Here is a 12,665-nt window from a genome sequence, read left to right as displayed (position 1 = left end):
CATCCGAAAAAACATCTGGGTACTCACATACAACAGGGATGTCCTCAACCTTGATCCCTTCTATGGCATAAATGCAAGAGTTGATATACTCCCGCTGTGGAAGATATAGAATAGTAGCCTTGTAATCAGGTGAGTCTATCTCGACCACTCGGGAAGAGATATCTAATAATATTTGGTGTCTAGTCATCCAATCCATACCTAGTAGGATATCCAATCCTTCTAGGTTTAGCAAAATTAAATCTGTCTTTATCAGGTTGCTACCCAATTGAATTGGTACATCTCTACAGATTTGATTGGAAGCAATTTTACCGCCAGGAGTCGCTATCATATATGTTCCTTTAGTATGATAGAAATCCAAGCCTACTTTTGTTCCAAACTTTGGACTGATAAAGCTATGGGTTGCACCGGAATCAAAAAGTATAACTGCAGGTTGATGGTGTATAGTGAAAGTACCCGTCATTATTGGTGCACCCTCAGGAAGTTCGGAGAGAGTTGTGAAATTCACCCTCCCTTCGCGGACTTGTATAGTTTGCTTCTTGTCTCTGCCCGTGCTGCTCGAGTTGGAAGTCTGCCCTTGGAATGATTTCCTAGGTTGAGGGCAATTTTTGATAAAATGCGATGAACTGCCACAATTGAAATAACGATTGTTGTTGTTTCCCTGGTTGAACTGCGGAAAGTTCGGCCTTAATCCAAGCTGTTCCCGCTGATGTTGAGGCTAAGGCACTAGTGGCCTGTTGAATCTAAACTGCTGAGGGGGTCTAGCTACCCATTTGCCTGACTGATTGTTTCGGGGTGGGGCTCGTGGAGATGTATTCTAGACTAACCGATACCTCGGGGGTTGAGCACTCGAGGGTCCAGTGGGTATCTTCCGCTTCTTCTCAGCCTGATGGGCTAAAATACAATCTTCCTGAGTAATTGCCATGTTGACTAGCTCATTGAAAGTGTCTATCTTAACAAGATTCAGTCGTTCTTTGAGCTTGGTGTTCAAGCCATGACGAAAACGATCTCGCTTCTTGGCATCGATGTTTGCATACTGACATAGGTGATTGAAGGCCTGTGCATACTGCATTATGATGCGGGTTCCCTGGGTAAGAGCTAAAAATTTATTGAGCTTCCGCTCAATGAGCCCTTCAGGAATATGATGCACCTTAAAGGCGTTCCGAAACTCTTCCCATGTGACTACATGTCCATCAGGCTACATGGCATAATAATGATCCCACCAAATGCGAGCAATGCCACAAAGCTACTGGGCTGCAAAGAGTGCCTTTTTTTTGCTTCGGAGCATGGTGTGGACAGTAGTGCGAACTTGGACTCAATAGTGTGGAGCCATGCATCCGCATCAAGAGGCTCTTCGATCTTATGAAAAAGTGGGGGCTGCGTGCTAAAGAAATCTTGGTAACTAGCAGAGGGATGTTCATCACGACCTCATTGCTGATGACGGAACTGGTTCTGCTGTGCCTGCACTAGCTGATCAAGGAGTTCAGTCTGTCATGCCATTACTTCTGCTAGATTTGGTGGTGGTGGTGGCGGTTATTGGGAATCACTAGCCTGGTCCATCCTAAAACCTTCAGGGGTTCCACGCGTAGCGCCAACCATCTTGAAAAATGGAAGATGTCCATTAGAAATCACCAATACTTGCTTCCATTCTCAAAAATATACCGCACAAAAATAAAATATATGGAGATAGTGCAATAAAAATCGAAGACATAAGATAGATGGCTCAACGGATAACCGGATAGAAAACTTGGGTTATAGATCATAAACTAGTAGTCATTACTATGTTACATCTCGATAGTCTACTAACTACAAATCAAGCCATGCCTACACATGCCACATATAATATAACAAGTGGCCCTTAGGTTAAACTAGACTGCCCACTCCCTATGTCACACTATACTACACTAAGTGCATTTAGAATGTTGACGATTTGGAAAAGATTAGAAATCGTCGAGGTTGCCCACAGAAGACTGGCTGCCGGAAGAAGAACGATTGGGCTGAGGATTAGGATCGGGATCCCCATGCTCGGAATCAAGATTGAAAACTCCTTCAATCTCTTCCGGGTCTTCTTCTTCATCTTCACTTTCAAACTCTTTAGGTGCGACAGGAGGTGCTGGCTGCTCATGAAGCATATCGATATGGGCGATGGCGTCATCAACCTCAAGAGTAAGGTCATGGACTTGCTCTTGGAGAAACTCGATGACAGTGTTGTGTTTAATGATTAATGTATGACTCTCAATGATCTGATCCTCCCGGTGAGTGATGGTTTCGTCCCGTTGTGCGATAACCTCATCTTTAGCAGTGATCGTGGCTTGGAGCTCTTCAATCTAAGAAATCTGCCAGCTAATGTTTCTATGATAACCTTGGGCTATACTGGTCATCTAGCTCATACCGCGGTGCTGAAGTATCTGATGACGGTATTGTGCATTCATAAACCTGACTGTAGCACGTAGTGTCTCTTCTGTGACATCTCCCAATAAATGTCCAAAGTGTGATACTCGAAAAGTCCACTCAGGGTCACGAGAATCTGCTGCAGGGAACAAACCAATAGGATACCCGACAACTTCATCTGGATGCTGGTCACAGAGAATGTTGATGGCTTCAAGAGTTGCGGCTTCAAAAGTGTCTGCTAGATGGTGACCAACCACATCAATCTCGATGGGCTGCCACAAGGATTGCGATGGATGCTGGGGAATAGTCATCTTCACTCTGCACCGAGGCACACCCTCTTCACTATACTCCACTCCATCATATTAGGGTGGCTCGGTGTAGCTAAACAACTGAAGTGACTCCCACAAGAGACGTGGAAAACCCTTCCAATGCAAGGCATTGGTGGAGCATGTCCCTCGTGGTCCCAAAATGTGGCAGAACCAACCTGAATTATACCGACTCAAGTACGCGAGTGCACTTCCGAGGGCTCCAACATGCTTCAAACGGTATAATCCCTTGGTCTGTCGGGTAACGTCCCGATAAACCACCGATACAAAGGATCAAATAAGGTTACCTCACATGAAGGTGAGTCCAGAGATACAATCACCATCACATTTTACATCACAGGGAATTACATTACAAGAGTTTCCAAAAGAAGTACGAAGTTTCAAACTTAGAGAAATTATTACAAACTGATAAAGTTATGGTTTTTAGCAGCGGAAAACACACGTGACAATTCACAACGCGTCGTCGAGATGGATGTCATGCTAAGCCCGAGCACGACATCACTCGGTATCATCAGTGTTGGCCGAGGACGGATCCTATTCCAAGGGCCAACCGTCTGGAAGAGCTCTGGGCCAAGACAAGGGAAAGAGTAGGGGCTTCAAAGACTTTACCTAAAACACATAACTAGCAAGACTGAGTATACTAATACTCAGCAAGGCTTACCCAGGATTGGGTATACTTTAGCCCATAACTAGACTCATGAAGGCATTGTAAAGGCTCTGCGTTTATTTTCACCTGAAAAGCAATAAAGAGTAGATCCTTAATGTCAACTTTTAGCTTTTGAGTTCTATGTGATTATTCATTCTAAATGAGCATCTATAGCTATTCAATCATGGTAGAATCTTTGGTCAAACATCATCTTTGATAATCATATGATTGCTCTTATTACTCAATGTGGTAAAGGGGATAAGCAGTCTCATTCATCATGAGAGGCGGACGATTCCTGAATCGAAATTCAACCTTGCAAGGATAAACCTAACTCACACGCTTGGAACACCAAAGGGTCGTTTCGAAGCAACCGTTTGCCTTTCATTCCGACTCGTGGATCAGATCCACCACAAGCGACTGCAGGACCATACGCACTTCCAAAGTGCAGGACATACGTCTGTAGCGCGACTACAAAACCCGTATTCCTGGTTGCCCTTGCAACACGTATTCCCACACGTCGAACTAAGTAACCAGAAGAAGCAAGACGAGTGGTGGGAGGTATGTCCACTCCTCGGGCCGATTGGCTACTAGGCTTACCGCTTACCCATAACTCACGGCATGTGGCTAGTACTTTCAAACGCTTAACCCCGATCGGCACACACCGCGACCTTAACCAATTTAATAACACAGATGGGGTATCATTCCTTTCCATGATACTGCACATAACCCCGTCCATCATCCTTATAGTGATTACAGTAACGTAAACATTACAACTCCTATATCGCGCGAGTGACAGGAAATCACCCGACTTCTACCGGTCCTATTAGCAGAGCATCTATTCGATATGAACTCAGGTGCAATACATTGGTTCCTAGGATTCATGCATCTAGGGTTTCATTTCATCTTCTAGACTTAATGCAAGATATAATATATAAATATAGATTGCATAATGTAGTAATTTGAAATACTGGGTTATGCACCGGGGCTTGCCTTTACTGGTGGGGCTGAAGTCAGAAATGTCAATATCTTCCGAACTTTTGTTCGGGGCTTCAGTTCATCCTTTGGTGATGTTCATTTGGTCTTCAAGAGTATCCTCCGTAGACTCTTGGAAGATCTTGTAGTTACTGTTGCAGAAGTAGTCGTATCTACATGCAATGCAACATTACATTCAAGTGTGCACATAAAACTATCTTATTTCACAATAAAGTTGCAATCTAACATTCATTTATCATACTACTCACGTAACAACCAAAAAGATCTGAAACTAGACTTAGACAGAACTTTAGGTGGACAACTAATTAGATTCGGCTACTTGTTGAAGATTACAACAGAGCCGATTGGATTATCAGCATGTCTTTGGTCTAACTGATGGTTGGTGTATCGGCTTGCCTTATTCGATGAGGGTGCATCAGGTTTAGCCGATTGATGTGCTTAGGTCGTGTCTAACAGAGGCGTGTCTACTGTGCTATCTTACGGATCTAGGGTTGTGTACTTTGACCTATGTAGCCGATTGATAGGTGTATCGGTTTCCTAGTGGATCGATGAAAGCATCGATTACTTTAGCAGAGGGATATTTCCTAAAGCAGCTGTGTCTTAACTGAGATGTGCTTAAGTGTTATTCTAGGTAACTAGGTGTGGTTGCATCGGTTTGATTACGTCAGCACAACAATTGAGTGACGTACAGCTGATTGGAGTGTGGTTGAGGGTATGTGACCGATAGATATATAGCCGATTTTGCAGTCGATAAATCGGCTGATAGAAGTGTGTGGATAAGGATGGGAAAACTAAAGATTGCTCGGCTCTATTTTACCGATATGGAGAGCAACTAAAATCGGCTTGGATCGGCCGATGGCAAGAACACTAAGATTGTGTATACACCTTTGATATATCGACTATATGCAGCCGATGTAGGACAGAACAAAAGAACTGTATCGGCAGTAGCTGATACTAGAAAGGTAACAACCGTATCAGCTAACCAGCCGATGGTAGAAGCATCGACTGACAGCTGTTACACAGGAACATCATAGACTCAAGGAAACGGATGCTTAGTGGCTGAGCTAATAGCCGCCACTGAAGCATAGCTACAGAGATGTATTAGCTAAGCAGCAAATACACCTGAATTAACAAGGATCTTTATACGGAAAGGACATTAAGAAGACCGCAATCAAGACCAGAATAACATCTTGATGGCGGGGATATGAGTACTCGTGTGAAAAGATTAACTAGATATCACACATTTCCACTTGAGACATACATCCTATGATTAACCCTTTAGCTACAACACATGCGTACAATATAAGGTACAAATAAAGCACTCATTCCCTAATGTTTAACCTAGACCACAAATCAAAGACTTCCAATTCAAAAGCACAACACAAAATTTGTAGATTTTGACCTAAAGGTCCAAACAAAACTGATTTTGCATTTTTATGAACTTCTTACGAAATTCCATGAAATGTAGAAGTTCACTGATTTGAAAGAAAGCTCTGGAAATTTTACAAAGAACACCCCAGAACTTTCTAAATCGAAGCAATTAAGTCCCTGGTTGGGGAAAACAGAGAATAAGAAGATAACGACGATGTTCCGGCAAAGAGGTCGCCGGTATTAGGAAGATTCAGTGAGTCAGAGCAAACCTTGGGGTAGCCTTGGCTGTGGAGGAGAACAAGCGAAAAGTGAATTCCCGCGGTAAACAGGATCAGCGATGAGAAGAGCTCGATGGTGACGAGATTCCGGGGGTGACGAAGAAGCTTGCTAGGGGATTGTAGTGGGTGGAGGATAACCGGAGAGGTATTCCTCACGGAAACCTGTGGTGGCAGTAGTCGACTTTGCCACGGTGATGATGTTCTAGCATACAGGGATCGAAGAGGCTCGATGAGAGGGTTCACTAGCTTTCTTGAGGTATTGTGGTCTTGCTCGGACGATCGGTGAAGGGTAAGAGCTGCTGGATGTCGTAGACTCAAGGAAGAAGCAGATAGGGCCGGATTGGTTCGCTATGCCGACTCCTTTGCGAACCTCAGGGTTTTCCTGCTCACGGCTAAGCCTTCTCTGCTCACGCACGTGTGCCGCTGAAGCATGGCCGGCACACCCGCGTAGCCTCTTGCAGGACCGCCGCGCTAGGTTGTATCTCCGGTGCGCCGCTTCTGCTCTGCTCCCGCACCAACGACCCCCAGCCTGCATGCGCGTGGTCGGTTGCCTTGCATACGCACGCGCCTGCGGAAACGAATTGAGTCGGCCATCAGTCCTGCGTCGCGCGTCGGACCCGCGTCGCGCTGTTCCTGCTTCGACCTCTGCATGGGTGAAGGTAGCTCCCCGTGCCTGGCTGCACCGACGCTCCTCCGACTTTTCATGCCCGACTGCCACCTTCGCTTGCTGTCTCACACTGCAGCTCCTCCCGCATCATGCGCGACCTTCCTGCACACCAACTCGGTCGCGGCCTGAGCTCGCGCAGCGGAGACACCGCCATGCTCTGCTCGCCACCGCTCTGCACGTCGTTGCCCTGCACGCCAATGCTCTGCATAGCTCCTCCTCCTTCTCCTGTTGCCGGATCCGCGCTTACTCCGGTCTTGCCACGTCGCTTCCGCGCACGCCCGAATCGCGTGCGTTCTTGGCCCGCGTCATATCTTGCTGCGGCCGCCCGCGCCAGACCATCACCACATACTCCACGCGTGGGGCCTTGCTGTCCTCGTGCTAGCCCACGCCAAACCGCCGCGCCAGAGCTCCACCTACACGTTTAGTCCTGCATGCCGAGCCGCGCCGTGCCCGCACACGCGCTTGCGCGCGTTCTGCTCTAGCGCCTGCGCCAACGTCGCCAGCGCCGCGCTCTGGCGCCGCCTGGATCCCGAGCGCTCGCGCCGTTCCAGTGCCTGCTCGCCGCGTGCTGCTCCACCCGTGTGCCCGCATCACCAGCCTCCACTCCTGCCCGCACCACTCCCGAGCCGCCGCGCTGCTTCCGCTGCGCTGCGCCCCAGCTCCCGCTCGCCCAGCGCCCAGCTCCCGCAGCCACCCGAGCCGCCGCCAGCGCACCTGCTCGCCGCCTCCGGCCTTGGACCGCCTGGATTCGCTCGCAGCCGCACTGCACGGGGCCGCCGCGCTTGGGGCAGCCCGCACCCGCGCCGTGCGCCTGCGCGCCGCTCGAGCCCGCTCCTACGCCGCGTCGCTCCGGCTCCCACGCGCCAGCCGCGCCGCCGCGCGCCCGCCTGAGCCGCTCCGCCCGCGAGCCGCCGTCGCCTGCCACGATGCGCACTCGCGCCAGCCGAGCCACGCGCACACCAACGCCGGCGCCTGTGCCCCAGCACCGTCTGTAATATCCAGGTAGTTAGACAATGGGATACTAAGTTTGGATGTGTTATATGTATGCATGATATAGTGTATATACGTTGTACAAAGCACTAGGGGTATAATTGTAATTTAGGAATTATGTAAGTACTTGAGTGTAATTGTGTAAAAGTACTCTTAAGTGGTAAACCTAAATGATTATAGAAAAGAAAAGTGCAAAAGTTAAATAAACCTAAGAAAGATAGACTTTTAATGGAAACTAAGGACTTAAGTGTAATTAACACAAAGGTATAAGGGTTTACATGTAAAATGGTTGAGAGATAAAAGTAAAACTCAGTTTTACTTAGGGGCTAAAATGTAAAAAGGACTAGTAATGATTACTGCAGGCAATCTTGCAAAAAGACCCTAAACATTAAAGCATTTTGTTTGAATTATAACAAAAAGTTTATAAATTGAGTTGTGTTCAAAAGTTTAAAATAAAACTATATCCTTTGAGATTTTGAACTTGAACTCTAAAGCATTCTTGTAGTATTTGAAATTCTCTACAACTTTGCTTTAGACATTTTTCTCATTAGGATTTTGTAGCAGTGGGAAATTTTAGCTTACAGAGGGGTCCCTGAACTTTTTGGGGAATTGCAAACGGGTCCTTCTGACCCCTGTCTACCTTCTTCCTCCTCTGTCACGCCTGCTTCCCCTCTGCTGCCGTTCTGCCACCGCCGCTCACCGCCGGCACAGGCCCCCGAGCGCCACCTCCTGCTGGATTTCCCTCCCACGCGTCGCCCTTGCCTTCCCCACTTCTGCTCCCCTTTCTTCCTGGCATCTCCTGCACTCGCCACGCATGCACCACCGCCACTCGGCCGCCACCGAGCCGCCGCCGTGGCGAGCTCCAAAGCTAGTTCCCAGCTCCTGTGTTTGTGGGCGCATCAGTACCACTAGGACCTCCTCAACCCATTCCAGCCATCAATTCGTCACTTCCTCGCCCCTAGCCCCCGGAACGCCGTCGCCATTGCCTCTGTAACGCCGGCGAGCTCGACGCCGCCGTGGACCCACTCCTGCAGCCCTCCTCCGCCCAATCCAACACCACTAGGAGCTCTCCCTTAGTTCCCTGAAACTGCTAGGCCCGGCCATCGCTGCCCAACTCACCCGGAGTGCCGCCGCCGAAGCCATCTCCACCGCCGGCCATCTGCTCCACGCGGGTAGGCCGCTACACAACCCTAGGAGACCAATCAAGCCCCTCCCAAGGTAGCCCCCGATCTCCTCTCGCAAATCCCCCTCTTTTCCCTCACCATTGCGACCCGAGAATCACTGGATTTGGCCGGTCAAATGCCGCCGTTCCTCTTTGACCACGGCCAGGGACTCCATTGGAGAAGACAAGTAAACTGCAGGGGGTTTTGTGCTAAATCTAGGGACTGTTATGTAAAGCTTATTTGAGTTTCCTGCTGTGAATTTAAAAATTCATAGAAAACAGTAGAAAAATCAGAAAAATACGAAACTTTTGGGTTAGAATCCTTGTGATGAATTCTACAACTTTTATTTCATAACCATGCCATGAAAGTGCATAGTTTGTTCTGTATTTTAAATACAAGTAAAGGAATGCTTTAATTGAATCTTATGCTCTATAGCCTTGCTGCTGTTAGTTTTTGGAGCATGTATTGCATGTGGTGTAAGTAGCCTTGTGTAAATTTTTGAAGCATAGATCAGCCCTCTAGCTAGAGTATTTTGTTACTTTTGTTATATGTTTATGAAAGCTTCACAAATTAATTTCAAAAGCACCTGTGCATATTTAGGGATGAAGTTTCTACCATAACTTGATCTTTATAAGTTTGATCCATCATAAAAATTTGAGAATCAGAAACCTAATATAACTTGAGTTATAAATTTCAAGCTTAAATTCAAAGGTAATTCATAAATAATAATTATTATGCATGAAAACTTATGAAACTTTTCTGGAATGCTAGTCATGAGTAGTTTATGGTGTCCTTAAGTTTTGAACCCTAGTTTTAATGTAAAACTCTAGTTATAATTATATCTTGAATTTTCAATTATAATCTTATTTAATTTTGAGGCTTAGTTCCTTTTAGAGAAAAATTTCAATAAAACCCACTTATGATAATTTTCATAAGTATTAATTATTTTTCTTAATTTAAGATTTGATTAATTAATCCAAAGTTAGCCATAATTAAGTAATAACCTAAGGTTAATTACAATGCTTAGCTAATAAAATAAATGGAGATTGCTAAGTGTATTTAGTGTTACTTATAATAATCAGATATGCTACCTATTGTAGTTAATCGGATGTTTAGGGTAACCCACCCTGTTGCCTAACGAGACTAGTTAGTTTAGTTAGTACTCGATAAATGACTGCCCAGTGCAGGGTAGATAGGTTAATTGTCGAAATGTAATGTTCCTTTAATTGGATTACAACTTTATCGTGAATTAAAATGAAAGTGTATGCACCCATTAAACTTCATCTTACATATCATGTAGACTCGACCACTCTCGCTGACGGGGATTATCAGCTGATTCCGGAACAAAAAGGAGGTTATTCTGAAGACCCCGGGAATCTCGTCGCGGATTTCTCTGAAGCCCCGAACCAAGATTCGGAGGATATTAATTTGACTAACCCCAACCCCACTAGCGAAGGCAAGCCCCGGACATAACCCTTACTTTATTTATACTGCGAACTATATTATTTATATATATCTTTATGCATTAAGTTCTTAGGAATTGTTTGGAACCCTAGTTGCATAATTCCAGGAACCGATGTATTGAACACCAGAATTTGAGTCCGACTAGCTGCTATGCTAATAGGACCGGTAGAAGTCGAGTGATTTCCTGTCACTCGCGCGACATAGGAATTGTAATGTTTACATCCTTGTTATCACTATAAGGATGACGGACGGGAGTTTTGTGAGGTATCATGGTTGAGATGATACCCCGTCTGTGTTGTGAAACTTGATAAGGTCGCAGTGTGTGGTAGCGGTGGTTAAGCGTTTGAAAGTACTAGCCACATGCCATGAAATATGGTAAGCGGTAAGCCTAGTAACCAATCGGCCCGAGGAGTGGACATACCCCCCACCACATGTATTTGCTTCTTTTGGTTACTTAGTTCGACGTGTGGGAATACGTGTTGCTGGGCAACCAGGAGTACGGGTTTTGTAGTCGTGCTACAGACGTGCGTCCTGCACTTTGGTAGTGCGTATGGTCCTGCAGTCGCTTGTGGTGGCCCTGATCCACGAGTCAGAATGAAAGGCAAACGGTTGCTTAGGAACGACCCTTTGGTGTTCCAAGCGTGTGTGTTAGGTTTATCCTTGCAAGTTTTGAATCTCGATCCAGGAATCGTCCGCCTCTCACGATGATTGAGACTGCTTACCCCCTTTGCCACATAGAGTAACAAGAGCAACTTTGTGATTATCAAAGATGATGTTTGATTAAAGATTCTACCATGTTTGAATAGTTATAGATGCTTACCTAGAATGGTTAATCCACTAGAACCTGAAAGCTAAAAGTTGAAAATAAGGATCTACTCTTTGTTGCTTTTCAGCTGAAAACTCTACCTAAAGCTAAAAGCCTTCATGAGTCTAGTTATGGGCTAAGGTATACCCAATTCCGGGTAAGTCTTGCTGAGTATTAGTATACTCAGCCTTGCTTTTGTTGATTTAATCCAGGTAATCTCCCTGATGAGCCAGCTTTCATAACACCATGGCCCTACCCCCTACCTGATGGTTGGTCCGTGGAGTGGGATCCGTCCCCGGCCAATACAGAATCCGCCGAGTGATGTCGTGCCAGGGCTAGCATGATATCTGTAATAATGACGTGTACAATGTTTACGCTTTTCAAACTCCGCTGCTTTATCTTAAGACTTAAACCTGTTTTGTAATAATCTCCTCTCAGTGGGAGTTAATGACACTTTGTATATTTTTGTAATATATTTGTCTGTGGTGTAAATTGTAATGACATTTATATCTCTGGACTCACCATCGTGTGGGGTACCTTGTTGGATCCTGCGTTCGGTGGTTTATCGGGACGTTACCCGACAGGCCAATAGTATTATACCGTTTGAAGCACGAGGTAGCCCTCCAGAGAGGACTCGCGTACTTGAGCCGGTGTAATTCAGGTTGGTTCTGCCACAGCTGGTATCAGAGCTAACAAGGTACACTGGAGATATAAAGTGCCTTAAAAATACTTTCGGTATAAAATTTGACCAACAAAGTATTTTGCAAAAGGTACGTTGGATTTGTTAAGGTCGTGCTTATATTTAAGGGAAAATTAGAGGTGGCTGTAACATATATATATTTAACTCTAACTTCCAGCATTACTTTTCTGTTGAAACTTAAATTTATGCACAACCCAACCTTACTTTCTGTAACGACATCTTTGATCGTGAGGTAAGAAGGTAAGGATCCTCAGCCAACTGAGGGAGCTTGGCCTTCCTGTCGGTGATGCGAACCGAACCTTGTTTCTCAAGCAGTGGCTTACTTGAGATGCTGCCAATGTACCAACTTTGGTTGACTACATTGGGAGTATATGGTTCGGCGCAGGGTATGGCGATCGCTGTTCATACCCCCGCATTTTGCGGTACCCCCGTGAATACGTTGTTTCGACAACGTATGTTAACGTTGTCTGTACGGCGGTAATAGTACAGATGTTGTTTCTATAGTAAGCAGTAATGAATGGGGACGCTTTCATGACATGCTGGCATGAAAGGTTCATTGGATATATATATATGTATTGTGGTTTTCTGCAGGTACACTAACCACGAATACGAAACTAGGACGGATAGGGCTTATCGACTAGTTATTAAGGAGAGACATATGTATTATGCCACCGAAACTAACCACGTAAGACCAAGATTACTTGGCAGTTATTTCTGGTTGTGAGATCGCATAGTGCGTGCATGCATAATCCACTAATCAACCAAAATGAATGCTTAATTTTGTTGCTTTAAGAAATAAGTAACCTGTTGGTATTTCTTAGTTGGGGAAGATAGCAATCTTTAGCTCTTAAGTATCCATCTGATTTCCAGCCTT

The sequence above is a fragment of the Panicum hallii genome, chromosome 8 (genome assembly GCF_002211085.1).
Source record: "Panicum hallii strain FIL2 chromosome 8, PHallii_v3.1, whole genome shotgun sequence".
NCBI classification, from domain to species: Eukaryota; Viridiplantae; Streptophyta; class Magnoliopsida; order Poales; family Poaceae; genus Panicum; species Panicum hallii.
This window is presented reverse-complemented; position numbering follows the sequence as displayed.